Consider the following 26,009-nt stretch of genomic DNA (forward strand, 5'->3'; position numbering starts at 1 on the left):
ACTTTCCTTTGCAATTTTCTGTATATTTTCTGTGCATTTAAATAAGGAAAAAAACCCAAACGCCAAAGAGTTATTTTTATCTAGACCAATAGAATGTAGGCTGTTGTAAGATCAAGAAAAGAGTCTTTCTGTTGCAGAAGATTTTGTTATTGCAAGTTTTAGAAGTTCTCTATTACTTCATGGTGCAGAAGCAGTAGGCATACCTGGGGTGATCTTGTTAACTACAACTTTTCCCTTACTACTAGTTGTGTGTCTTGCCATTATGGGAGCTGCTCCCCAGAATGTTTCTCATAAATATGACAAGGTGTTACTCCAGAGGCAGATAATAATAAAGTTCAATAAAAAATAATGGTAAAGGAAGTTTATCCTCAGTCATATTTGATATGAAATGCAATATTCCTAGAAGTTAAAAGTAAAGGTTCATTTTACTACTGAAGGAAGATGAATAAACTCAAGTAAAACATTTTAGAAAATATTTCTATAAACTAGTTTTTAGTTTGTAAGGACAGTGTTGCTTGTACTACTAGAACTAGCAAATCCCTCCCCCACCATCCGAGAACGTAAGTCTCAAATAATGAATTCTGCACAGAACACAGTATGGATGCTTAGAGAAATCAGAAAGACAATCAAAGAAGGGTTTTTTCCCTTTTCAGATACACTAAAGTCAAATAAACATGAACTGAAAAGTCAAAATAGCAAAAAATCTGTATTTTTTTTGACTAAAAAGTAATTTGATCAATTTCCATTATTTGGTTTCTTTTTGAAGCCTGAATGAAGAATAGTTGCAGTTATTTGCTAACAGAATCTTTTCTCAGTTTCAAAAGTAGGTAAATAAGTATTCTTTGATTCACTGACATTTTTTTCTAAACAGTTCTATAGTGTTTGTGCTTGGTTTCTTTAAGCATTTCACTGTTGTGAAATAACAGGGAAATCTAAGGCTGACAAAGTATTTCTGTCTCTATCCTCAATTTCTCCTCCTGGATTTAAATAAATACTATGCAATCAAAATCAAAGGAGGTTGCTTGATAAATGTGGAATAGCTTATGCATTTTTTTTTAAAGTTTCGTATCTCAGTGGCTGCCAAAGTTTCTTGATTAATTAATTCTATTTTTACATATAAGTAATGTTTGTCTGCAGCTTGAAATTATCTGATCAGTAAGCTTATATCACTTTCCAAATTACAACAAATAGATGGATTCAGCAACATATCTCATGATAAAATCCTTATCTTTGGTCACATCTGGAATCTGCAGAAGCAATGCTAAGTAAGAATTAGTTTCATTTAGTCATCCATGAATAAAAATAGTTAATTTTAAAAATATACTATCATTAATATGTGATTTCAAAGCTGATCTATTACAATAATTTTGGGGATAGTAGTTAACCATCCCTGAGATTTCAAGTTGTGCAGTGGAAACCTTTTCATAGGAAAGAGAAATACTAATTTCTTAATAAATTGTAAATTTTCAGATTCCTATTTTATCAATAGTAGACAAGCTACTCTAAGAATTCAAATGGCTATATATTATCAGTCTTGAGTTTCATCTGTAAGTACCTGTTTGTCAGTCCTTGCACTAACCTGTGTGCAAAGCCTTTGTATATTCTAGGAGAATTCTAGTTTACTTCAGGGCATCCCCATGCATAATGGCATTTGGGACATGGTTATCTGAAGAGCTGTATTACATTCTAAGTTCTTCAAGAGCTGAATGTTTTGTGCAGCTCTTGGTGTGTCACCTGAGGTGTCTGCTCATCTCAGTCCTGCAGTTTTTCAAATACAACCTTTCATTTGTGTGATTTAAGCAGATCACAAATCCCTGGACTTACTATTATACTCTAGGAAACACACTTTTTTCCCCTCTTTGTTCTTGAGTACAAAATATAGTCAGATAAAATCAAAAATGAACATCCTTATAGGTAGATGTATGCAACTGGTAGACTGGGCTTCAGTCCTTCAGGGTAAATCTGCTCACATGTGGGGAATCTCTGCCCCAGCATCTGGAGCGCTACCTCCCACGTTGTTCATAGGGCTGTTTCTAACACTTTCTGACCTCACTCCTCACATTACAATACAGCATTTTGTCCTTTTTGAAACACATTTTCTCTGAAGTACTCCCTGCCTCAGCTGTGGGCTCAGCTGTGCCCTGCAGTGGGTGGGTTGGAGCCAGCTGGAACCAGCTGTGTCAGGCACGGGGCAGCAGGTTGGACAAGTTATGTCACACAGAACATTTGCCACATAGAACAACTGTTCACAAAGACATATTTTCACATGATGAAAGAATAAGAAAAAAACATTTACCAGATGTTAAAGGTACAGAATTTCTAAACTTTTTTGTTTGTTTTCAGCTGAAAAATTTGCTAATATTAATAAAATATTTAATTTGATGAATTTGCTTGCAGTCAGGTGAAAAATATTTTCAGAGCACTTTATGTGACATTTAGCTTTCCATCTCTTCTTGCTTTAGGTGGGTGTTATGGTTTAGCCCCAGCCAGCACACAAGCCCCACACAGTCACTTGCTCAATCCCCCACCAGTGGGATGGGGCAGATATATTTGGAAGGGTAAAAGCTGGAAAACTTGTAGGTTGAGATTAAAGACAGTTTAATAAGAAAAACAAAAGTCACACAGACAAGCAAAGAAAAACAAGGAATTCCCATGGCCAGAAGGTGTTCCGCCATCTCCAGGAGAGCAGGTCCCCATCACATGTGACAGCTTCTTGGGAAGACAAAACCCAACACTCCAAATGTCTCACCCTTCCTTCTTCTTCCCCCCACTTTTTATAATGAGCATGATGTCAGGTGTTACGGAATATCCCTGTGGTCAGTTTAGGTCACCTGTCCCATCTGTGTCTCCTCCCAGTCTCCCATGAACCCCCAGCCCCTCCTTGCCAGTATGGCAATGTGAGAAGCAGAAAAGGTCTTGGCTCTGTGTAAGCCCTTTTCAGCAATACCAAAAAAATCTCTATATTATCAACTCTGTGTTCAGCACAAATCTAAAACACAGCCCCATACCAGCCACTGTGAAGAAAATTAACTCTATCTCAGCCAAAATCATCTCAGTGGGTTTTAATTGCCAGTGCTATTGGGAAGAAATACTTCCATGAGAGTGGTAAGGCACTGGAACAGGTTGCCTAGAGAATCTGTGGTTGTCTCATCCCTGGAAATGTCCAAGGCCAGGTAGGATAGTGCTCTGAGCAACCTGATGGCAGGTGGCAGGTGGCAATGGGCAGGGTGGCATCCCTGCCCATGGCAGGCATGTTGGAACTAGATGATTTTTAAACTCTCTTACAACCCAAACCATTCTACAATTCTATGATTTAAGATTTAGGCACATCTATGTTTTTATCCCCATTCTTAGTGTTTTGCAGTCTTGAATTTTTTATAATGTCATCAGTACTTGTTTATATACATCAAAATACAGTTTCAATATTTCCCACTAATTGTTTCTATTTGATATGCTGCTGGTTCTTCACATTTAAAAAGGAGTTTATAAACATGTGTTTATGATTGTGCCTACAATGTCCATATCATTGAACTTTTTTAAAAATACCTTATTTCTTTTAATGCCTGCCGGCTCAACAGACAGAAGTTGGAATGTAGAATCCATCTCAGTTCACTTCATCAGAAGCATTATCATCAGTTAAAAAAAGCTCATAGTATAAACTCTGTTGGCCACTAGGTTGCTATAGATCATCCCACTTTGACCTTGCAAATTCAGTTTAACAAACTATCTGCTGCTACTACAGTGACAGCATGCATTGCATTGAACACTCTCCAGGAAGGATTGCCATTTCTGAGATGAAAGGTTGCTCCAAATGAAAAGCACAAGAGCCACATGCCGAGTTAGGAGCCACTATGAACTAGTGAGTGGGAGACACTGTGGAAGAGGAAGACTTTAAAACAGCCTCAGCCTGTGAACTGGCTGCTCAGCAGAGCCAATGGTTCTCCCTTTTTCCATTATGAACTGGAGCCCTCTTCTGAATGCTCCAGCTCTTTCTGTTCTTTTCCTCTTTGCTCATTATCAGCTCAGTTTGGCTACTCTTCCAAGATACAGGTGACTTAATTTCCTTTCTTTCCAGAGAGAAATGAGACTTGTGTTCCTCTTCTTTGACAGTGTGAATCAGCCCACAAATTCTAGGGTTTGAGTTTATCTGGTGGACAACAGACTGCTGAGTGACAGGTTAAGTAATTTTTCATTAAAAAAATTCATTTCTGTAAGGAGAAGACCTGGAGATTCTACCTAGAAAATATGTGAATTACACTTCTATATAAAGTAAATTCTACCAATTTAAAAATATATTTTATTAACATTTTTCTATTAAAAATTATAAACACATCTGGAATATATTAAATAAACTTTTTGAATTATTAATCTTATTTTGGTATATTTTCAGGTGAATTTATAACTCATCTTCAGAAAACTTTCTCTTTTTAAGCAGTTGAATAATTTTTCTATTTTTTTGCTGAGGGAGCAAGTCCTGTCCATTACTTGAGGACACTTACAATTTTGACATGTTCACTTATTATAGACAGTTTCACATCTAAAACTACTTTGTTTGGCTCATATATGATATCTCCAGGTCGTCATGTCATCTTCTTTGTTGAAGTACGTATTTGCTTTATTCCAATGCTTCTATTTTGAATCACAGTTCTGCTTTCTTCTCTAACTAACTAAATAACATGAGAAAACCATACCCAGACATTAAATTACCTGTGACGAATTTACAGCTTTTGTACTCCTACTTCTCAGAAACTGTCCATTTAAATCTTAGTAGTTGTTCTTATTTCTTTTTTGTCATTTCTAAAGATCAGATCACAACATCTATCTGCTCCTATGTGGCTTCTTCCAAACCTAATAACAGCATCATACAAATCTTTGTTTATCTTCTTTGACTCCTTTTCATTGAATAACATTTCATCTCTTTTCATTTATTTGACTAAACCTTATACTTTTAACATTTGAATCATTATAACAGAAATGGATATAACAAATTACAGCAGGAGTTACCTTGTAAAATTATACTAGGTCTGAGTGTATTCAAGCAGTCCCTACTAACATCAGTGAAACAAGAATAATGTTCTGTTTGGTTTAGTTGTTTATCACACATGAGGAGAATCTAAGTGCAGTGGTAACTTATCGACAGGACACAAAATTGTATGTATTCTCTGACGTTGCAAATCTGAGTTGGAACATTGTAATTTCAGGTTCTATAAATATAAATTTATTCCTGTATATGCAGAAAAATTTTTATTACAACATGATAAAATAAATAACAAATATAACCTTGTATTCCTTTCTATACAGAGAATGCACAGATTGTCATTGTACTAATGTAGTCATTTAATTAAGTAGTTTTGAAAGTACCACTAAATTCTTTAGATTTTTTTTTGACAGATTGTATATATTCACCATGTCTGTCTTTCAAAAATTACTTTTCCTTTACCTTTGTTTCTTTGCTTTTTAAATGCATAAGACACAGATAAAAGAGAAATAAACAGTAAATTACACGTACAGCTCTACTCATTCTTTTAAAATTCTAAATTTTTAATACAGAAAAGAAGCAAGCTTGAATTCTGATTATCAGATAGCTAAAATGTTTCCTCCTATTAAGTTTGGGAACCTGAATACAGCGTCAAACTTGCAATCAGTATGAGGGTACACAATTAAAATCATGAACACAAGATTGTTGTTTCCGGAAATGTAAAAAAAAAAAGAACAGGATTTCATCTCTCAGTGTATTATAATTTAACACCTATGAAATAATTTTGTAGACACCTAATTTACATGAAAAAATTAAATATTTTATATTATGTCTCAACATTAAAAAAAAAAAAATGGTGTGTAGGAGAACTGAGATTTCTGATGGAGCCTAGAATTTCTTTCTAGCAGGTTATCATAGTTAAATTCCTAAAATAGATTTAGCACAAGGATTAAAATCCACCCTTAATTTTCCACTACATTTGGATCAAACAAACCACAACCTAGTTTGCCTTTTTTAGTTGTGGAGCTTGGAAGCTTTCTCAATCTGCTTATTATGAGCATTTGCAGAGTGTGATTCTGTCACAGAATCTGTGTTGTTTATTCAGGGACACTTCTGCAGCAAGAAACTTTTTATATAAACATGTACATTGTATTTAAATATATTTTTAAAGAAGTGAAGAAAATAATTATAATTTTAAGCATATGGTTTTAAAAGTTCATTCAGTGCTTTTAGATTGTGATAACTACTCATGTTTTTGAATATTTTTGAATAATAATTGATCCTGTAAACAGAAAAATGTCATTATTATGATAATATATATTTGTTTGAATAATCAGATTCATATTACTGAAGGCTTTACTTTACAACAAACATACCAAAACAGGAAACTGAAGTGTATCATTCTACTGATTTTTCCTAAGAAGCCATGAGTATATTGAAAATAATTACTATTTTTTATTTTTTCAAGATAATATTCTTTTAACTAGATGTGGAAATTTAAAAATGTTATATCTGTAGAAATTATTAAATGTAACTCTTAGCTATGCTAATGAGATTATGAATTTCATACAATTTCCTTGCCTGGCTTATTGCTTGGAAACTGTGTAAACCTTCTGTACTATTTATTACATTTGCAAAGCTGATTTGAAAATTTCATGGGGAAGAAAATGAAATTACTGTTTGTACAGCTTCTCATCACATCATTTAGGATTTGGACCTTTTGTCCAAAATTAAATCATATAAGCAAATGTTAAAATGAAAATAGTAAATAGTCATGCACATCTAAACCTAATAAGGTCACAGCTATGTTCATACATACACACAACAACAACACAGCATAGACTCCTTACAGGTAGAAAGTAAGGAACATCAAGTCAGCCTAGAACTTGCACCCCTTTCTTCATCAATCTTTCTCTTTACATGTGTGCAAAGAGGGGCAATTACCCATTTCTCAATTTGGGGAACTGAGTAATTGGAGGAAATGCAAAAACCTAATCATAGTGATAAGTTTTCATAATCAAATGCATTTATTTTGTATTGTTTATTTTTATTACACATAATATCTCAATTCTTCTACTGAAAATTATAATAAGATAACAGGTTTGAGATAGCAAATGATTTTGTGATACCACACACTTAGAAACTAATTAGTGAGCACTGCTTTTTTGAAGTAATCATTAACATTTTGAAAAAATCTCAGTTTTTTTTTTTTTCAGGTGTAGGAGCTGATATTCCAGTGTTCCCCACTATTTGCAATGCAAGTATCTTTATAATCTTCACTTCATTTTTTAAGTTACTAGAGCCTTTTGCACAGTCTGCAAATATCCAATTCAAACTCTATTTATTGGGGAAATTGTTCCATGGAAAAACACAAAGACCAATCGATTGAACTACTTTGTTTTAGATTGATCTGTCTGTAAGGACATCACCAAAAAGAATTAAATCTGGTTTATGTGTAAAGCACCATGTACATATATCACAATTCTGCATTCTACCACTTGTCATCTGAAATAGTTGGTTGATAATAGGTAAGGTGCTTTAGCATTATCCTTAGAACCTGGGAAATGGTCCAGTGTAAATTCAATCTCAGTTAATTGTTAAAAGCATTTTAGGATTTGCGAACTTGATAATAGCATTTTGTGAGTGTTCATTACTGCTGTAATTTAATATTACTACAGAAATTAAGAGACTAGTAGTGTTGTAACAGCTTTGGGATGTAATTTACTATCATGAATGATAACAAATCCACACTTTACTAGTGTGTCACCAGTGTTTTGTAAAACGTACTTAAAGAAGCTAATTAAACTTCATAAGGCCTCTTGTAACACTATAATCTTTCACAAGCTTTAGTCTAATGAACCACTGAAATGATATTCTACTGTAGAATAAAGTCTGAAGTATTTGATTTTACTTAAAATTGGAATATAGTTGTTTCCAGGAAGAAATATCCGTAAAAATCTGACTCAGTTAATTCTAAAATTGACGTTTAACATTACTCGTGAGTTTTAGCATTGCAGTGAATTAGACAAAGTGCTAACTTGCATCATGTCTAATTAATCCATAGTTAATTTTTTCAGAAAAGATCTTCTCAGACTGAAAATTAAAATCAGACAGCCATATAATAGTAGGGAAGTAAACATTCAGTGGTGTGGAAGACAATTGTTCTTGTAGCAAGATAGCATGTTGATACAGCAGTGTCAGGTGACTGGAGTTTCAGTTGACTAATACAGTTCTACTACTGTCTTTGCTGAAGTTAAGATACCACCATCACCTTTAGCAGAAACTTGAAACTTTACTGTGAAGAAAATCACTGAAAAACTAAAATATCAAGTATTTGAGCAGTGTGTCAGCACTTCATTTTGGTGTTCTGAAAACTTAACTGGAGGAAAGAATAAACCCTTCATCTACCTTTAGATGTTACTCAGGACACGCTGAACTCTTGTTGAATTCCAGTAGTCCATCCAGCACAGGCACAAGCACTGTTTGACATGGTGCTTTCCCTCAGTTGGCTGCTGGTTTTTCTTGCAATGTACTGACATATCTAGTGAATAAAGAATTTGGAGTCATCACTAGCTCATGCCCTAGATATTTCAATATTCTTTTCTTAAAAAACGTCACAGATTAGGAGCTGTAGACTTCTCTGAATAAATAAATCTGTTTACAAATTAATTCCTTTCAACCTAGCATTTCCATGAAGCTTTTGCTGTCAAACTGTCCTGACTCATTAGTTTTCCAGCTTTCACCTACACATGTTAAGACTATAATTATTATAGTTGAAGCCATAGTTTGTTTTTTAAATTGTATATTGTTCTTCATAACCAAATCTTGTTTAGGTAGTCAAATTCAGTAGCTGATGTCTTCTGTATTTGTGGTAGTTCCCTTTAGTCTTGCTGACTGTCAAGATATACAAAGCTATTTCTCCTTGCGCTATTTTACCTACTGAGAATTTCTAAAGGTCTGATTAGAATAGTGAGATTTTTTTTCATGAACTATTTCTTTTTAGAAATGGGGAAGTCTTCTGTTTTCTTTTCGTTATGTCATGTTAGAAGAGCTGACATTTTATCTACCTCTATAAAGGGATATCCATGATAAAAAAGAGGCAAAAGGAGTTAAGAAAATGTTTGGCAATGGTGATTATGTTGAATGATTGAAACCTAGCTGCTTTTATTTTGACATACCAGGTTTCAGTGTCATCTCATTTTTTTATAATCTCATAACATTTTGAAATACCCTGTACTGAATCCTGATGAAACCGGACAAATTCTTTAATGAAAATCTATGGTGAATGAATGCTGCCATTAGGATTTCCTTCAAGGTAATTATTCTTTTAGCAAAAATCTTTTCAGTAAGTAAAATGTAGCCTAATCATAGTCCTTTATTCCTTTAACAAATGATGATATTGCAAAAGGTAACTCCAATTGTGAGAGAAGTACAACCTATCAATTGTTCCTAATGTATAAATCACCAGTCTTTGCTATTTTTTCACTGTTTTGAAGGCCTTTTGTGGTTCTGTATTTGTCAAAGATACATTCTGTCAACAGAAAATACCTGTGGTTTTAGATGTGTTTTCAGCACAGAGCTCCAGAGGTTTAGCCTTTTAGTTTACAGCTTCCTATACTTTTTGAACTGATCTTTAATTTCATTGTCATAGTTGTCTATTGGTATGTGTATGTGTAATCGCTATTGCAAGTGTTAAACTCTATCTTAAAGTAACTTGCTCCTAATGAAAAATAATTTTTTGTTGCTGTTTCAAAAGTCATCATTAATGCTGACATCTCTGAGTGGTAACTGTCTTGTGTTCCTGAATATTTTTTACACATTTTATTTTAAATTGTTTTTTTATCAGCTCCTGGCTAGCAATATTCACATACTCAGGCAATTTTGAGATTTTCTTCCTTGTGTCCTTTCACCCCTTCTGTAGCTTTTGTCATTGTATCTGCTACTGTAAGGTTCTGGAAAAGTATCTTTATATTTTTGGGCTTTTGCAGATTTTGATCTGTTGCGTACCTTCTAATCAAATCTTTCCACTTAAATTTAAAACTTTCCCCCCACCTGGATCAAAAAATCAGTCAGATTAAGTTGCATTCCTTCACACAAAGCAGAAAGAATCTTAAGAACTGCATGAGATTTGTCTTTCCCACTTTGAAGTGACCTGAGTGTCTTTATGGGATTTTTTGTTGTTGTTGGCTGAAGTTTTTTAATGCTTTCCTAACTTTCTTTTAGGACTCTTAAAAGCCATATTGAAACACTTCTTGAGTTGCCATTACTTCTCAACTATGGCTTTCTCTCTGCCGTATACACTGTAGACCACAAAATGTACCACGTGCATTTTGATCACAATTTCTGCTGCAGTAGCAATACCATCTTTACTCCACAGAATACAGAAACTGGAATGCTATTGATTGCAGCAGTGAAACCTTTTTCATGAGACAAGCAGGTTTCTCTAGGCTTGAATTGAACCACAGCCTAATGTCCCACATGGAAGTTCTATCTGTCAAAAGTAAATTCAATCTTTAAGGGAAAAGAAAATTTAAAATATCACATTTTGTCTTTGAAAGGAATTAAGGATGCTTTCTTCTCTGCATGGGGGTGGATGGCGGAGCTTTTCACAAGTGAAGAAAAAATTTCCCAGGGAAGGAATAAATGTAAAGTAAATCAGAACAAGTTCATGATAGTATTGTGCCCAATATGTAAAGTAATTACTTTAACAAGCTAATTAACTTTAATGGGCTGTCCCACTGTTCCCTTGTCTCCTTTGCTGACCTGTCTGTCAAAGCTTTCTGTAAACTTAGCACTCTATTCGCATAGCTGCAAACAATTTGAGGCTGCTATTTTTGGTTAATCTAGAATCTGAACCTGGTTTAATTGCAAGAAATTAGAATGAAATGTTCAAGGTTGCAGGAAGGAGAGAAGAATACATAATTCATATATTTTTTCCTGCTGTGAAGAAGTAACAAAATATGTGAAACTACACTGATGAAAATGAGGTGTTTGGTGAAGAAGACATGCACAGAAGGGCAACAGAATATCTAACTTAAAAATTTCAGCAGTGATAAGGAACCAATGGCAGCAACATGTGCAATAATGTACTTTTGCACACTGCTGACACTTTTAAAATGGTCTGTAGATGTTACTTAATAAAATTTATTGACATTTTATAAGAGTTAGAAACTAAGGACTCCTTTGAAAAAACTATTTTTTTTGTGAGACACTGTAGTAATGCTTTAATACAGTTAAACTTTGCACTGCAAGTGAACCAATGACACACAAACTTAAAATTCTTGAGAATGCAGTTGATGTAGCCTGATGCAGAATGAAGGATAACTCTACACAAAAAATCCTTTGTATCCTGATTCTTAAAAAAAAAAATCTGAATTTATTTTTCTCGAGTCAAGAGGTAACAGTCTCATGTATGTGCACTAAAGAAAAAACTCTTGCATATATTATGCTAAACACCATCTATACACAATGAAATCTTTTTTTTTTAATAATAAATGTCTGGCTCTTCTGCAATATAAATATTACTTTTAGAATTCTGTATCTTCTTTCAGAAAGAATTGTGTTTACTTGTATTAGTAAAGTAAGTTCTCTGAATGTAGTATGTGTAGTGTAAGCAATGAACCTCACAAAGCAGTTTCAAAATACAGGAAAACTTGATAGAACAGTAAATTACTCATCATGTCAGCAATTAAAAATAACAGGCTTTCTATCTAGCTAAGCTATTCAGTGTGGTAGCCTTAAAGGTTTTGCCTCTTAACCACAATTAAAATAGCTATGTCACAGTGTTCATTGTTGCTAGTACTTTTTTTCCTGCCAGAAGACATTTGGTTGTTAGAAAGAGATAAGCAAAACATTGTTACTTTCACTGGGAACTCTAAAATATCCCTGAAGGAGCTTGGGAGCAGGCTTGATTCAGGCAATATTGCTTATCAAACTCCATGCTTATTTAGCACAGACCAAGACTGGTTGACTGAAGGAACAGGACTACATTTGGATAAATTGAAAATAAACATTTACTATTGAAAGAGAATACAGAAGCAACTTACCTCCTAGTGGAAGTGGTGTAGTTGAATAGTGTTACTGAGACAAGAATATAGTTCACGACAGTTATATCATTAAGCAGTAAGGAAATTAAACACATTCTGTGCTCAAATTTAAAAATAAATAAAAATTCACCTGGCTTCCAAAATATACATTATTAAAAACAGCTATTGTGTGCCTGCACTCTGATTACAATTTGTTGAAAGAGGTTTTCTCTCTCCCATCCCACTACTCACTCAAGAGAACCAATATGGCAAATATTTTTCTATTGGAATGAGCAATAGACCACTTGAAATTAATACTGTTTTAATTATGTCTAGAATCTAGAATCAGAATGTCCATGGTATTTCTTTGGAAAACATCTCTTAGGAAGCTTTCTTTTTCCCAATTTTCTCTGGCATTTTAGCTTTTCTATGACTGGGTTTGTTGGAGTTTGTTTGTTTGTTTGTTTGTTTTTATTTGCAAATACAACAGACATATAATTCAGCAGAATCATATCAACAAAAATAGAATGTATTTACTGCCTGATACTCTATGAGGCCACGTATTAACAGGCTATTGAAGACAGTCATTAACAACCTATACCGAACTAATTTGGGGGTTTTTTTGAGGGGATGTCTTTTTGTTTTGGAATTAATATGTATTATTTGAGCAAATACTTACTCTACTGTTTATTTTGTCTTCTATGACATTTCGGAGATATTTTTTCTAGTAAACCGACACATATTACTCCTGACTAACAAGCTACCAAGTAGTAAATCCAGAACCTCTGGAAAATATGTAGTTCCTTTCTTTGCATAGTAACAATATTTTAAAGTAAAATATAGCTGCTTAATAGAATAGAATGGAAAAGTTTTACATCAGTTTGGGGAAGTTCTGGGGTTTTTTTCAATTCTTCATTGTTAGGTTGAATTTTTTTTTTCCTAATAAGATGCATTCAACATATTCTGTCAAAATGTCATAGGTACTTTTTGTCACATTCTACTGTTGGTATAGCCCAGAAATTGTATTTCATTATATTATAATTTCAAAGAAGGGAGACAAGTTTTATGAAGGTGGATACCTAAATGCCAATTCCTATTAAGTATGGGGGTTGCATGGTCCTTCCTGTTTACTGTTATTTTCTGATAGTTACCAAACAGTATTTGTGGGGGAACAATAAGTTTTACTGTTTGCAACCAGTATCTTAAATTGCTGTGACCAGACCAACAGGTAAAAAACCCAAACAACCCAGTTGGGATTATATTACTAGAAAATTGTTATTCCCCACTACCTTTATTACTGCGACAAAACTTTGTGTTTCAAATGGAAATAGTTTTGCCACTTAAGAATAGCCTAACAAAACGAAAAAGTCAGAGGCTTTTACTTAATGATCCACCAGAAGTACAAAGTAATATGGTCAATATAAGGAAAAATGTGTGTTAAAAATGAAGGTAAGTCACCTTGCTTGTCAAGATATACTATGGATGTAAACATTTACCTTAGCTCTAAATCAAGATACATTTTAGAATTGGCAGAAAAAGCTTTAATTTAAAGGTTTATCCAAATATCAGCAAAAACCAGGAAGGGCAATTTTTACCACTTGAGAGTATCAATGAAACACATTCCATCACTGAAATGAGTACATACAGTGTTATTTGTCTAAGTGCTTAACATCCTTAAGAAAAAAGTGATAGACCTGCACAAAGCTTTGATCCCAAGGAAAAACCTACATTTTAGAAATACTAAGCATACAGTTTGGACATGTATTTAGGCTTACACCTACATGGTGGGCTAGTTTACTTGTATTTTTTAATGTTACAAATGTTATCACTACTTGGCTGCAGTCATGCCAGTATTTCATCCAAGTGGTGTATTTGCTGATCACCCTCAAATTTTCAAATTATTAACTTGAATTCTGAACTATGTCTACACGAAGTAACAAAACAATACTTTCAAAGATACTAAGAGACAGCATCTTAGCAACCTCATTGTGTTACACAGTGAATTGATGAAACATTAAAACTTTACACACAAAAACCTTTCTATTTTCAGTGTTCTCAGACAGAAACATTTCATAGTCTTTTTTATAAACATGAAGAATCTCCTAGTGCCAGATACAGCTAATGTTGCAAGTTCACTGCACGAGCTTTTCTTATAGACTTCATCAGGAATTCAGTATAGATCAGAGATTTTTAGAATTGCATCCTAATTTAGTAATAATCACTCCATATAATCTGATCTGAAGTTGCCTTGTCTTTTCAGTCAGATGAAGGCTGGACTGTTTATTTACATTGATATATTCAACATAGAGTGCACCTGGAAATAAACTATTATTTGTAGTAGTTCTATAAAGAAGCGTTCAATTGAGATATCATTTCTTGTTTTAATGGTCTCTATTTTTCCTTAAATATAGACATAATGCTTTAATACTAATATAGAATATCATGGTCTAAAAGTAAGTTAATTTTTCTGTTGGGACAGAGCTGTATCTGTGAGTCATTTTTGATAGAGAATATTTTCTACTAACTCTATTCCTTCAATAGGAAGAAGGATGAATAAATAACCTTTCATTCAGCAAGTTTTGAAAGTAAAAGAGTTAAGAGATAAATTATATAATTATCAGATAATGGAGAGTTAAGGTAGGAAAATCCTGGACACAAATTAAATTCAATTTCAGCGCATAGTATGTAGAGTTTGGGGTTTTTCTGTGTTTGTTTGTTGGTTTTTGTGGGGTTTTTTTCCAAATCATAGAATAGTTTGAGTTGGAAGGGACCTTCAAAGGACATCTAGTGCAACCCCTCTGCAATAAACCGGGACATCTTCAACTAGATAAGGTTGCTCAGAGCCCCATCCTATCTTAGAATGTTTCTAGGAATAAAGCATCCAACACTTCTCTGGGACACCTGTGCCAGTGTTTCACCACCCTTATTGCAAAAAACTTCTGTCTTGTATCTAATCTAAATTGACCCTCCTTAATTTACAACCATTACCCCTTGTCCTATTGCAACAGGCCCTGCTAAAAAGTTTGACCTTGTCATTCTTGTATGCTGTCTTGCTGAAAGGCTTCAGGTCTTCCTGAAGCCTTCCCTTCTCCAGATTGAACAACCCCAGCCGTCTCAGCTTGTCTTCACAGGAGAGGTGTTCCAACCCTCTGATAATATTCGTGGATACTCTAGCAGGTCTATGTCTTTTTTGTGCTGGGGGCCCCAGATCTGGTTGTAGTCTGAAAAAGTTCTTAAGAGGAAATGTACAAGGGTGTTTTTTTTTGTTTGTTTGTTTGTTTTTGTTAGGTTTTGTTGCTTTGGTTTGGTTTTTGGTTTTGTTTTGTTGTTGTTTTTTTGTTGTGGTTTTTTGTTTGTTTTTTTTCCCCGAGAAACTGAGTTAAGCTGTGTACAGATGTATCGTTGGAAGACCTGCAATTCTGTCTATTAACACCTCCTTTCCCTCCCAGTCTGTAACTGGGGTTATTTTCTTTTAACAGATATACTTTAAATTTATTGTAAAATAACAGGATTTCACTGATTTATAGGCTAAGAAATTAATAATAGGGGATAATAAAAGAAGATAAACAATTATGAGATTTTCATTATTTGCTATTATCTAATATGTCAGATAGATTTATCCTAAACTCATTCCAAATAATCACTGCAGAAAGGCACAGTCTATATTCGCACATTTATCTTTCAGAGACTGTTGCTAAACATCCCCACATATGGACTGAGATTTTTAAATACAGAAATGTGTGGGGGGTTTTCTTAGAACAGACAATGTGACTTCTGCAAATGAAAACCTAAGAAAAATAATAAATTTTTAGGTATTACTTCCAATGACTTTTTCAATCAGGTGTTTTTTTTCCCTGGATTTCTGGTTTTTCCTTAGTTATTTTATAACAAAGCCAAAAGAGATATCTGAAATCTTTCCTTAAAAAGAACAGCTCACCCAATAAAATGCATAATGGAGAACAGTTACTAAAGTAATGAAATTAAATTAATTGCACTGAATGGAAAAACATTTTTCAATTCATTATATTTGTATATTCATTTTAGTTTATTTTGAAAATCTTACTGAACCAGGAACAAATGACAAGATATTACACAGAGGTACAGAACAGTCTTTTTCAGCGCAGAAGTATAGTAGGTCCCTCATGTACTTAAAGAATCCCTTTCTATCTACAATAGATATTGGTTTTATAAAGTTTAAATGACTTTTTGAGAACAGTTATAATAAGATGGATGGCTACTGGCCATTGATTCATACAGTTGCTTTTTGGAATGCATCTTTTCAGATCTTAACCCTATACTAACAGCTCACAATAACTGAAAGTCTTTGCTTGTAATGGAAAAAAATGGCAACTCCTTTTTAGATTAGCAATTTCCAAATTTCATTGAAGAATTTTAAGTTTCCCCTGTATGGGACACTAAAGAATTTGTTATGGGATTAATACGAACACAGTAAAAAAATCTGGAGTTTTCAGAATGTCAATAAAAATGCCTATCTGGACAATTGCAGTAAAAACACTATACCTGCAGTTGTCCTAAACTGAATACTATGTGTGTTGTAAGACCTATATTTTATTATTGCAAGTATTAATAATTCCACTTAACTGGGGACGAATTTTTAAAGCAGAATTTTATCTCTCAAGTGTTCAATTATTGTATATTTGTAGCAGTAAAAATGCCTACAATTTAGTTTTATATTTTTCAATTGTGAGTTTGTTTTAAATTTTTGTTTTCTGTCAGGATAGCTTCCATTTTAACTTTAGGACCCTGCACTTACCTTCTCTGGCCCTGGATGGAAGAACGCCTTGAATGGTATAGAAGAGTGGCTTGCAGAACTCAGGGCCTGGGTTCAATATCACTGTATTAAACAATAAAATCTAATTGATTGCTGTGTCCTAGAACTTAATGTTCCACTTTTGCTGGACAATGAAAGCCATATATCAGAAAAAAACCTAGACATATAAGGAATTATGCTCTTTTATTTATCAGTTTGAGAGCAGTAATAATCTTCCAAGGGAAGAATATTCTATTCAGAGTACCATGGAATATTGTCCTTATGATGTTTGCTAAATATCACAACAGTATCAAGAAAAATATTTGCTAACACTGTTAAATCAGTAAACCAAGATGTTCTTAATAAAGCTCTTTTCCAAACATCAGTTACAAATCATAAGAAGATCTTGCCTTTGGCTTTAACCTCCAGCCAAACTCAAAGTCTCTGCAAGTATGATGTCCAGTGTGAAGTAAAACAAAATACACAAAAGAGGTTGGATACTTTTCTGCACAAAATTATAATAAAAAGGTTTGTCTTTGGAGAATAAAGTTCTGAGTTATGTCATCTCCCAAAAGCTGAATTACAATAGCCTTGGATGATGCTCAGCTGTTGATATTTACTGATCTCTTCACCATAGCTCTCACATTCTAAGGTGAGATTCATCGCAAAATAATGTGCCTGTATCTCCTCATTTCACCAGGCCAAAGGGCTTTTAAGCATACATGTAAACTGTTCAGACAACATAAGAAACTTAAGCTATACCTTGGAAGGGTATGATTTGAATATTTTTTTTTAAAAATATATCATATTTCTGTTTACATTTCTGTTTTAAGCTATCTGATTATGACCTTGTCACTTATAAGTTTATTTATTTAATGAAAAAAAAATCCTTAAAGAATTTTATATTAAATTACATAATTTAGTTTTAAATAGGTCATTTTTGTGTTTCAATGTAACAGTTAATAAGTACCTTGCAATGAAGTTAGTAGTGAGGTTAATGAATGTAATAACTACACAGTGACATCATATAACATGATCATGGAGTATAGTATTTTATTTAATTTTGGGTTATTTCATTTTGAAGAGGACCTTTCATCACATGCTCTCATTTATTAATGTTCAAACCTTCTATTCTCAATATGAAGGATAAGTGAGTAAATAAAAATGCAGCATTCTTAAACTTCCATTTAATTTAAAGGATCTGAATCACTGAAGTTGACAATGTCTTGCTAAAATCTTATTCTTGGGCTTATTCCCTTACTCAGCTGTGTTTTCCTTTCTTTCATCCTTTTTACATTCATCAATTTTGGGTTTCATTCAAGCTATTTTCTTAGACCCAGATTGACAAAAGTATTTTGATATAAAATTCTCTAGCAAACTCCTTGTGATCCCTCAAGACTTAAGATGTTTGTCAAATTTTTCCTGTACAGCAAAAGCCTTCTGTATTACTCTTAGTCATTAGTTTTCCTAACTCACCTGAAAACAGCTCTGTCAGCCTAATTCAGCTTCCCAGGGACATACCGTGTTTTCCTGAACAATTCTCAGGAGAGCATCTAGGGGCATTTAGCAAGCTAAGATTTGCTAAGGTCCTCCTATCTCTTTAAGTTAAAAAAACCTCACCCAAAAACTTATCTATTCATTTGAATTCATGCTTGTCCCAGGCGGTATTGAGGTACAATGCAAATGAAAGTATTTATTCACAGCATCACAACAACACATGGTTATGGAAACAGGTGAAGAAGAGAGAGAAAATTCAGGCTTGATCTAATTACTTTGAATGAGAAACATCTCACATGGGCCCTCTCTTCCTCTCCCCACTTCTGGACCATTTCCTTATAGACTGTGTTAGCTGTTATAAACAGTCTTTTATTTCAAATTCTACATAATTAAGAGAGGATTACACTTTTTCCGTTAAACTGGTAGTTCTTGTTTAAAAGGTAGCCTGGTCTCACTTATCAAGCATAATAAGTATTGTTTCACTTAATTGGTATTGCAAATAGTCTTCTTGTTATACTATCTATCCCTTCTTATATTTTGTTGAGTTGTCCCCTAATTTATATTTATCTATAAATTTGTCCTTTCCGCAGGTGGTGATCTGTGGCTCCACAGGGTGCAGTGTCTCCTTGTCACTTTACTTTTCCCGTGCTCCTAAAGCTGAATTTGTGCTGGCTCTGACTTGTTTCTCCTTTCCATGAGCAATTTAAAAAATGGTACACAGACGTCTCAGCTGGAGGGATGGGGAGGAGTGGATAATTTTCTACCATTACAGTGTCTAAATAAGATCACAGAAATTCCAGCAAGAGTCAAAGTTGATACATACGAGGAGGGGCAATACAAGCAAAGGATTAAGGAAAAAGTAGTAAAGTGTAGGAGGAGGAAGAACAGAAAAGCACAGCACGTGGCTGCTTTTAGGTAGCAACCGCTTGTCAGAGTATCGCATCTCTCTGTGAAATTGCAGCCACAGTATGTGTGTTTCACTGTCACATGAACCCCCAAACACAGCTTGTAAAGCTACATGTTCACTTAGAGCTAATGCAGCTCATTTCGTGCTTTTGTTTGCTACCAGATACAGCCTTGGTTATCCTGGTGTTACAGTGAGTTTAAGACAATAAACCTCTAACATTTTTTTTCATATATCTATATAAAATATAGATATTTATGTATAGACTCTATGTAAAACACACAGAATATATATACACACACATCCATACACATTGTCTTTATTTATTTATTTGCTGCAACCATCATAATTTACCCCTTTGTGAACTCTCTTCTGTTATTTTGTTGAGTAGTAAGTGAGGATCCTTGAAAGTTGTTGTTTGGACATGCATCTGCAGGGATGCTCATATGTATATTCTTTAACATAAAAATGGAAGTTAGCTGTAAATTGAAAATTAGAGTACAGTTTTCATTCTTCATCTCCTAACCCAGAGAGGTGTTATGGAAACTCATTAAATGTTTTATATTATTTACAAAATAATTAAATTATAAATAAATAAATAAAAACATCCTAGAAAATATAAATACTTCATTGGTTAGGTGAATATAGAAACAGCAGAAGTATTCAAATGTGATGCATAATAGATTTGTTGGAGGACCTCTACATAGTTTTTTAATCTGAGTTAGTCCTTATACAGGTGTATTTTCAAATCTCATTTTGTTTAGACTTGATTAATTTAATTTTATTTTTTATTATTTTACTACATTTTTGAACAAATAATTTTACTTCAATCATATATATATTTGTCTTAATACAAAATGGAGAAAATAGCTAAATGGAAGGAGGAGGATAAATGAGTTGACAAAACCCACTCTAATTCTTCCCTGCATTTTCAATGTCATGAAACTAAAGTGTCAGTAGTTTTCTAAGACAAGAATAGATTAACTCTTGGTTATATCCAAAACAATGTTAAGAACCTTGTTAAAGAAACAAGATTTGGTTTATTTGTTCAGACAAAAGTATTATATTATTTCATTAACAGATCCAACATCAAAATTGCTCCTCTGTAGGTTAGTTCTCTTAATTACATGTGAAGTAGTTTTTCTATACCTGAATTTGTGTCAAAGAATAACTACTGGAAAATCTTAATCAGAGGAGGACTATTTTGGTGACAAACTTGTTATTAATAATTTTAATAAAACTTATCACAAACTCTTGATAATGTAATAGATTTCAAAGGACATTTTGCTTCTCTATCTGACATACTATACATAAGGAAAATATTACTGCATGGAAACAGAAAGTCTTATTACATGTATAAACAGTAGATTAGTGTCTGTGTGAGGAAATGATGGAATAAGAATAAAAATTAAAACTTTACTTAAAGTAATATAACATGAAAAACAGAAAGAGAGCTTCCTCTACTATCTCTGGTCCTGCTGCCGCCTAGCTGCGTTCAGATCTAGAAGAAGAACAACAGGGGTGGTTTAATTCTCATTGTTTCTTATAAGAAGCAGTGCTTGTCAGCAGAGGTGTAGTATGATACTAATATAACTATAAAGCTCTCAAAACCTTGCCCTTTAATTCTGTATGATGCTGTAACAGTCAGCACACACAGGAATTCCCCGCAAGTCTGCTTGTTCCTTAGAGCACAGTGCAACATTTGGTATGCAGAAATTAGAGATTTTAGATTCCCTGTGCAGTCTAATCCTGAGTCCTCAGGTAAATGCATTGTCTTACAATTTTATTTGAAAAATTATTTTCTATTTGTTTTTTTCCTCCCATGGGATTTCTCTTTAACAGGTCACTATGTGTTTGATACTCAGTGAATAAACAGCTATTTAATGCTTCCTGCAATCCTTCTTCAGTCCATGGCCTCAAATCATGTTTAGCCCAGAGCATTCAAACATGTCACTTTAAGTCACATCGAGTTTTAACCCGCCGATCCTAGAAGCTAGGGACCTGGCTGCCATCAGTACAGAAGATGAAATCTCAACACTCTGCAAATCAGACCAAGAATTTCCAGAAACTGCCCAAATAACATTATATATACATATGTCTATTTGTTTATTAAAAACTTGATTAATGTAATTTAGATTAGATATCACTTCTTCTATCCAAGGCTACGGCAGATTTTTAAAACTATCTATGCTAGGCCCTAAAATCAGTTTCAAAAAAGCATTACTTTTTTCATGGCAGAGGCAGAATTCAAACATATCTGAAAAATTTAATTTCTTTTGTATTACTTCCCGTACAATAAATGTCTTCAGTTAAAAAGAACTGAGGAATTTTCAATATTCTTTTTAGACAGCATTGGAGAAATCTTTAATAAAGATCAAAGCATGAATACTTCTAAGGAGAAAATGATATAAAGAAATATGGGTGTTTCACCTTATCTAAATAATTTGTCTGATACAAAGAAGTTCCAAGCTTTCATCTGATTTTAGAGTTAATACTTAATCTGAGATAAAATTACTCTATTTATATTCATATGCATCAGAAATTAATACTATGTGTGTGGATTTTCAATAAAGAACACTTTGCTTCAGTAGCACTTTTGCTTTCAGAACAACTTAACCTCATGATGCCTGTTAGTGTTTCGTGAAAAACTCAGAAGGGGTGGTCACATTCCCAGTGCCTATTGGGACCCTGTGGTTTAGACTACTTCCTACACTTATCCCATGAAAGGTCGAGGGAGCGCTCATCTGTCATGGGCAGAATAGTTTTGTGATAAGGGTGGTGAGGCACTGGAACAGGTTGCCCAGAGAAACTGTGGAGTTCCCATTCCTTGGAGTGTTCAAGGCCAGGTTGGTTGCAGCTTTCAGCAACCTGGTCTAAGGAAAGGTGTCTCTGCCCACGGCAGGAGTGCTGGAACCAGATGAGCTTTAAGGTTCCTTCCAACTCAAACAATTCTATGATTATAAGATTCCATGATTTGTTGTTGCAAGCTTTAATAGTATAGACTCTCAAACAGGAATTGATATAAAGCGCCACTGTTCAATTTACTAGTATGGACGTAACCAAACTGCTTGTTTTCCATGAATATTCAGTTAATATAAAAATTTAGCATGTAACAGTAAAGGCTTCAGTGAGTCAGAGGAAGCACACTGGTAATACTGCCAGCACACAGAGCACAGGGGTACTTAGAAATTGTGGAATGTGATGCACCTCTCAGTAAAGCTCAAAGGAAATATTCCTCGTCGTTCTGCAGCCTCAGATGAAGCACTGTGTTGGTCTTTGTGGGACTGGGAGGGATCATTCCTTCTTGAGTGTGATCTTGAGAATTTGTTGAGCAGTGGTGTCCAGATTCTCTAGTAGTGAACTACAACAGCTATAAGCATGTCCCCCTACTGTTGGAGTTGCATTTTGTATACTAAAAAAACAAATGAGCATGTGTTTTAGGGACCCCTCACTCACATTGTGTCTTTTGCTGCAGAGATACTATTCCACTTTGTGGGACTGGAATCAAACACTCCTTGACAGTACTGATTTTTACTTTTCTCTGAGGAGCACACCTGCAATGTTATTAAATTTTTTCTTGTGTTTTGCTGTGTGATGGACAGTTTATTTGTTTCCTATTCCCTGATTAAAACAAAACAAAAACAACAACAACAACAAAAATAGAAATAACCAAGAAGGGAAAAAAACTAGGTTTTTTTATGCTGTCTCAACTTCTGTGTGGGTTAGAGATCTGCCTGCTGTACCAATTCAGGTGGCAATCTGCCACTTTCAGCAGTAACCATGCCTACCTCTCTCTTTCATACACAGCTTGGGTTTCCTGCCCTCCAGAATTTTCAGGTAAATGGTCAGTTAACATGTAAAGAGAAATTTTACACTGTAGCCACAAACTTTTAGATTTGCCATTACTGGAAACTCTGAAATTTTCAATGGGAAATCTCACCTGCACGTGATGATTGCCACAGAGTGGCATTTCTGTAGGGGCACCACCTTTATATCCACATGTGGGCCACAGGATTCTAGTCTAACCCTACCAGAATTTGTTGTAATTTCTGAATTTGGGTTCTATAGTGAAGGGGTTTTGAAAACCTTACAGAAAAAAAAAAGCACCAATGTGCCATACACTGGTTATAACTTGCTTCTAAACCAGACTTACATCTAAATTAACCACTGAGCTTTATTTAGCTTTCTCAGTTTCTCCAATTAAAGCACAAACAGCATTTCTTGTAGAGAACATATTCTTATTTAGAATTCGGTAACACAGAGATCACGCAGCTAAATTAGAACTCTGATAAAATAAGTTGCTTAAAATACTCTCTCTGTGTCATGATCACATTATCATTATCTTTCATAATATGATGGGGAGATTTTAGACTATTTAGCTGTACCTTGCAGAGTTCACATAGATCTGAAAATAACTTGTGTATTGTGTGTCTGTTAATGAGGAAGGTAACTAAGGAAATGTCTGCTCTGAACATGCTTTTGTAATGATCTTCATTTATTCTTTTATTAATGTACCATATAATTCATATTACAATTTAATATTTCAGCCTAAAGTTTTGCCAGCTTTGAAATCCAGAGCTCTGGATAAGCTAGATAGAGTGTTGCTACATGTATATTTCATTTATAAAAGAAAACCAACCACCAAAACAGTATTTCTAGGACATAAGTTAGTATACTTGGACAAATGAATTATCAGTTCAGTGGTATGAACTGCAGCCTATATATAGCAAAAAGTTTTAGATTTGGTATACATTTTGTCAATAGCTAGGAGGTACTAGCAAAGATATAGTTTTGGTTTTCCATATATGGTTTTGTATTTTCTTTTTCTTTTAATTGTTTAGTACTTTTTACAGGTACATTAAAATTCTAAGTAGATTTGAAACAGCAAATGCCAATTGGTATTTAGTAATATTTAGAGTGGTGCTCTAAAATGGTTTAAAGAGCATATGAAAGAATATATAAATTATAAATAAAAGTCCATTTGTGTGATATGTAGAAGCATATAGGATGGAATGTTTTGACCAACACCTTTAAGAACTATTGAATGCCATGCACTGAATGAAGAGTGTAAATATTCCCTTTCTTTCAATCAAAGCTGTTTTTAACTAGGATTTGAGTGTCCCTTATGTTGTTAACAGCTAAATAAAGCAAATGAGATCATAAATAAGAATGCAATTTCTCTGATGCAGTTTGTATGTCCTAATGAAAAAAAGAAATCTAGTAAGAATTTCTATATTTCAGTATGTTGATCTTGTTCCATTACAGAAAGAAAAGGGATTCAGCCATAACTCTAAATAGACTTTTCCAACATCAGTATTTCTTAACATGATGTGGTGGTTTCACAGCTCCCAAAAATCCAATTTCCAAGTTCCCCACAGTTTGCCTCTATGTGAAAGAGAAATTCTCAGACACGCACAACTCAGCATGGGGAATTGTATCAAAATTTATTACTAACAGAATAAAAACTATAGAAACTAAAAAGCAAATAAACACACAGTATTAATAAAATTTCTACCACCCCTGGAGTCCTCCCACATCAATCCAGAAGAAGAACCCTCCAGGACAATAGGTAAAGTCTCTCACATTGGGGTATCAGGAAAGAGGTCTTCTTTATCCCTACCAACTGCTTGGCCTCTGCTGAGGTCTCCTCCTGAGCTGCAAGGGAACACTTGCTCCATCAGGTCTTCATCACGAGCTACAGGGAGTCAGCTTCTGAGTCCTTTCTCCCTGTTTTGTGAAGGTTCCTCCCAGAGAGTAAGATGTCCACTTTTCCTCTCCAGGTTGCAGGGTTTCTGGTTTTTTTCTCAGTCTTTTATACCCCAAATAGTTTTCACCAAAAGTCCTTACCCAGAAAAAACCTGCTTGGTTTGGCTTTTCTCTATTTCAGCTGCAGTTTCAGCTCGACTTCACGTGGTGTGGGGGGGTATTTCCCCCTGCTTCCTCATCCTTCAGTTTTCAGTTGCCCTCGTCCAAACCCATGTAGGGCACCTCCGAGCCCCTCGACCCATCTCCGTTGCTCAGTCTCAGCTCCAGGTCTCCCCCTCCCCTGCCATTGTGGGGGAGGTGGCAGAGAGACTGCTTGAAGTTCTCTCTCTCCTCTGCCTGGAATTCCTCCAGCTCTGCACGATCACCACTGCTTCTCCAAGGTCATGACTTTCGGCCTGACCTGCTCTGGGCCACCCCTCAGCCCATCTGGCTCAGCTCCAGTGCTGTGCCTGCCTGCCGGGGGGGCTGGCTCCAGCCCCCAACTGGCCTCTCAAGCCCCACTCCATTGCCTCTCCAGGGCAGTGGGGGAAAAACCCCTAGCATTTGGCCACAGCACCCGGTCCAGTTTTAATACTGTTCCCCTCTGCAGACTGGCTGGGGTGGGGAGGAGAAGAGGGGCTTGGTCCCCTCAAGGGGCCCATGGGCCTCTCTCCTGTCTCTCACCTCTTGGCTTTGATTCTCTCTCTGCCAACAACTTCCTCCTGGCTGTTGTAATATGCTAATTTCACAGGGGTAAAATGCAGCTCCAATTGGCCCTGCATTGGAAACTCACCTGGGGGAGGAGTGAAACCACCGCACATGATGAGTTTCCTAGTAACCTGGAGTATTTAATAAAACTCTGGAATTTTGTACTGTGAGGGAAAAAAAGCATCTATGTCACCATATTAATTTCAGAGAGAGACTAAATCTCATTTCAGTTTGGAGTTTTTTTGTCTCCGATAATATGAACTGTGTCTACTCTAGTATTGGCAAATCTAAACTCACACATTTTATATTTTAGCTGAGAATTTCTGATAATTATTGGTTTGAGTTTTGTTTCAAGTAATCGACATTTTTGAGAAGGAGAAA

The 26,009-nt window shown here is 34.7% G+C and overlaps 1 protein-coding gene across 5 annotated transcripts in view; it reads left to right on the forward strand.

Annotated features, from left to right (window-relative positions):
- The window catches only part of CSMD1 (CUB and Sushi multiple domains 1), a 1,093,278-nt gene that overhangs the window by 666,108 nt on the left and 401,161 nt on the right, over positions 1-26,009 (forward strand). The gene's annotated exons all lie outside the window — the stretch shown is intronic.

Source organism: Corapipo altera, unplaced genomic scaffold, assembly GCF_003945725.1.
Source record: "Corapipo altera isolate COAL_440 unplaced genomic scaffold, ASM394572v1 46, whole genome shotgun sequence".
In the NCBI taxonomy this organism is placed as follows: Eukaryota; Metazoa; Chordata; class Aves; order Passeriformes; family Pipridae; genus Corapipo; species Corapipo altera.